This window comes from Otolemur garnettii, unplaced genomic scaffold, assembly GCF_000181295.1.
Source record: "Otolemur garnettii isolate 467f Iridium unplaced genomic scaffold, OtoGar3 scaffold00290, whole genome shotgun sequence".
In the NCBI taxonomy this organism is placed as follows: Eukaryota; Metazoa; Chordata; class Mammalia; order Primates; family Galagidae; genus Otolemur; species Otolemur garnettii.
Window position 1 is genome coordinate 978,471 of NW_003852685.1, and position 3,714 is coordinate 982,184.

General features: G+C 46.4%; 1 pseudogene across 1 annotated transcript; it reads right to left on the reverse strand.

Annotated features, from left to right (window-relative positions):
• Positions 1-690: 690 nt before the first annotated feature.
• Positions 691-2,737, reverse strand: LOC100945344 (annotated as a pseudogene). The gene has a single exon (XR_154966.3). The product of XR_154966.3 is annotated as an annexin A6 pseudogene (transcript).
• Between the last annotated feature and the right edge of the window lie 977 nt (positions 2,738-3,714).

A 3,714-nucleotide genomic window follows, 5' to 3' on the forward strand; every position in this document is an offset into this window, starting at 1 on the left:
TAGTTTTGAAATGTACTATTGTATCATGCACATTAGGTGAGGTTCCCTGAATATCCTCCCTTCTTTCATGTCCCCTCTCCCCACCCCTCTCTCTCCTCTTCCCTTCTACTTTATGGACTATAGTTATGTTTTGCCATTCATATGATTGTATAGGAGGTTATATATAGATTTCATAGTAGTATTGAGTACATTGGATACTTTTTTTTCCATTCCTGGGCTACTTTACTAAGGAGAATATGGTCCAGCTCCATCCAGGTTAACATAAAAGATGTGAAGGCTCCATCTTTTTTAATGAATGCATAGTATTCCATGGTGTATATGTACAATTTTTTTTCTTTTTTTTTACTGACAGAGGCTCAGTATGTTTTTGATTTTGACAAACCAGGGCACAGGCTATGGCAAGGGAAGGAAGCTGGGAAAGGCTTAAGTGTCAGAGTGGGATGGATGTGGACAAGAGGTGAATGGTGAATGGCTGAAGTTCTTCAGCCACTTGGCTATGAGCAGGAAGGACTGTGCAGGGCCTTCAGTGGCTGTAGGAGTGGGATACTTTCCTAAGCCCTGGTTGAAGACAAGAGCCCAACCCTAACACTCCCTCTTCCCTGCCTCTTCCTCAGTCTTTGGAACTGGAACATTTGGGCTTGGCTATGGTGGCTGCTGACTGTTTCCCAGTGCCTATCACTGCTGGTGGCCCTAGTCCTCACCACCACCGAGAACCAACAACACCTTCAGGAAGTCTCCAGAGGTATCGCCCTCAATGGCTTGGTGAAGAGACATGTCATATTTCTCAATGAATTCCCACTGGATATTGAGCTGGTCAGTCTCACTCTGAGAGATTATTATCCTGGTGAGGGTCTTCTCATCCATGCCAGCACCCTTCATTGACTTGTAAAGTTTGTCAGCAAAGAAAAGAAGCTTATTCTTGACACTTTGAACAATGGCCACAAATGCATTCTTGACATCCCCAGACATCTCCTTCTTGATGATGTGTTCTATATCACAGTTGGTCATCTTGATGAACTCCTGGAAAACTCTCCGTAGGTGAGGGTATCTGCAGGTGCACAGAACCATCATGAAACGTGTCTCCAAGGAAGTTTTGTCTCCACTAGGTGTGTCTGCTACCTCCAAGATCTCAGCAGCCACCTGGACATTTTCCTGGGCCTGGTCCTGGTCTTCTCCTCCTTCTTCACGGTTCATCGTGGCTAGAGAAATGAGGATTTGCCTGAAGTGGCCAGATGTGTCTGAGCTCAGACAACCCTCCAGGGACTTGTGATAGTCCTCTTTATAGGCATCATTGATGGCCTGGATTTCGGCATTGGTCCAAGTGGCCAGGATTTCGATAAGAGCCTTTTCATCTGTGCCAGCTCCCTCCATGGCCTTTTTTCAACTGCTTGGCAACATAGTGGGCCAGTGACATCATGAGCCCCAGAATCAGCCTCTCCAGATCTCCAGAGAGCTCAGACCAGGCCAGTCATTAAGCCCTGGCCAAAGTGAGACTTGAAGATCTGCCAGATCTGCTGCCTCTGAGCATTGCTGGTGTGTGATATCAATGATGGTGCCTTCATCGGTTCCAAGTCCCTTCATGGCTTTCCACAGTGCTCTGGCATCTTCATCAGGGTTGAAGTCATTGGCTGGACCCACTGTTCCCTTCAACTCTACTCGTGACACTGCACTAAGTTACCACATCTGATAGGCCACCTGAGCTGCCTCCAGGAAGAACTGGCCAGCAGCAGCATCATCTCCACCACACAGCTTCAGCAGAGCCTTCTTGTACTAGCCAGAGGCATCGTTCTTGATCATGCTGTAGAGAGACTTCTCATACTTGGTCCGGAAGATCTCACGGATGTCAAGCATGTCCAGCTGTCTCTGGGAGACCATGATGTGGATCAGGGTGTTGTCCCGAGTCCCCAGTCCCTTCATGGCTTTGAAAAGCCTTTCAGTAAAATACTCTGAAGTGCTCTGGAGACATTTCACCACAGCCAGCATTAGATTCTCAAAGTCCTTGGACAGCTCGCCTCAGATGCTGGCTTCGATAGGCTTTCCCATCATCTTCAGGTACTCATCAAACACCAATCGAAGATGCTGCTTGCTGCAATTTCCCAAGATGTGAATGTACTGGACTTCATCTGTTTCCCATTTCAGTTCCCCTGCTTCATAGAAATCCTGGACATCCTGTTGTACCACATCCCCCCACACTACATTGTCCTCCTCCCTGGTTCCCTGGAGCAGGACCACAAGCATCTTCTAGAAGTGGCCAGAGGTGTTGCCAATGATGTCAGACTCCAGGTCCCACTCACTGGCATCTTTGTATGCTGCTACCAGCTGGTGAATTTGCTCATTGGTCCAGGAAGCCAAGATCTCAATGAGGCATTTCTTATCTGTGCCAATGCCTGAGATGGAATCTTTAATCTTCTTGGCATCAAAATAGGCAAGTGGTCACATTAGGCCCACAATCAGCCATTCAAAATTCCCCATCAGCTCATATTTCAAGTCAGCAATGAGGTCCTTGCTGTAGAGGGACTTGTAGCTCTCGCAGATCTCCTGCCTCCGACTATTGCTCTGGGAAGTGATCAGCTCCAGTATGGCCTCCTTGTCACAGCCTAATCCCTTCATGGTGGTGTACAGAGCCTCAGCATCCTGGCTAGGGTCAAAGTTTGGGAAGTCATGAATGGAACCCCAGTACTTGGCACCCTGTGCTGGTTTGGCCATGGTCTCAAGTTCTGCAGCAGAATCCACGTGTGGTGGAGACCTCTTGTCATAGATGGACATGGGGACATGGAGTGCTCTGGGTCCACCATAATTTGTTAATCCATTCATGGGTCAATGGGCACTTGGGCTGTTTCCATGTCTTGGCTATTATGAATTGGGATGCAAGAAATATTCTGGTGCAAATGTCCTTGTAAAATAATTTTTTATCATCTGGGTCTATACCTGGCAGAGGATTGCAGGATCAAATAGTAGGTCTACTTTTAGTTCCTTGAGGGTTCTCCAAACTTCTTTCCAAAAAGGCCATATTAGCTTGCATTACCACCAGTGGTGTAGAAGTGTTCCCTTCAATCTGCATCCACACCAACATCTGTAGTTTTGGGATTTTGTGATGTGGGCTAATCTTACAAGAGTTAGATGATATCTCAAAGTGGTTTTGATTTGCATTTCTCTGATGATTAAGGATGATGTGCATATTTTCATATGTTTATAGGCCATGCACCTGTCTTCATCAGAGAAGTTTCTGTGAAAGCTCAGACGAGGCATGTCAGAACTCAGATGGTGAAACTGGTCCAGAAGATGGATGTATGATAAGATGTGAAATCCACAACCAGAGAAGAAACATCGTGCTGCTTCTCCTGTTAAGGAGTCAACTGGACACAGAAAAACCTCCATTGAACATCAAGAATTGTCTTTTTCCCAGGTCTGCTGCTTCTCAAAACACAGGAAAGCAATCTTTTACTTGGCAGGATCACATTAATTCCAGGACTTTTATGGAAATATCTAACTGAGATGGCTGACTGGTAGCAACCCTGGTCAGAGGCTCCTGAGCAAAGGAAAAAAAACTGGTTGGAATCAGATTCTATGAAGCCAAATACGGGGAGCTGAGCCTAGAAAAAAGTTCAGCAAGCTGTAAATCCAAAGAAGAGCATTTAAGATAACAAAATACAGGTACAAAGTGGGCCCCAGAACTGCTTGCTAGAGCTGCATGCCTCCTGTGGGTGACGGGTG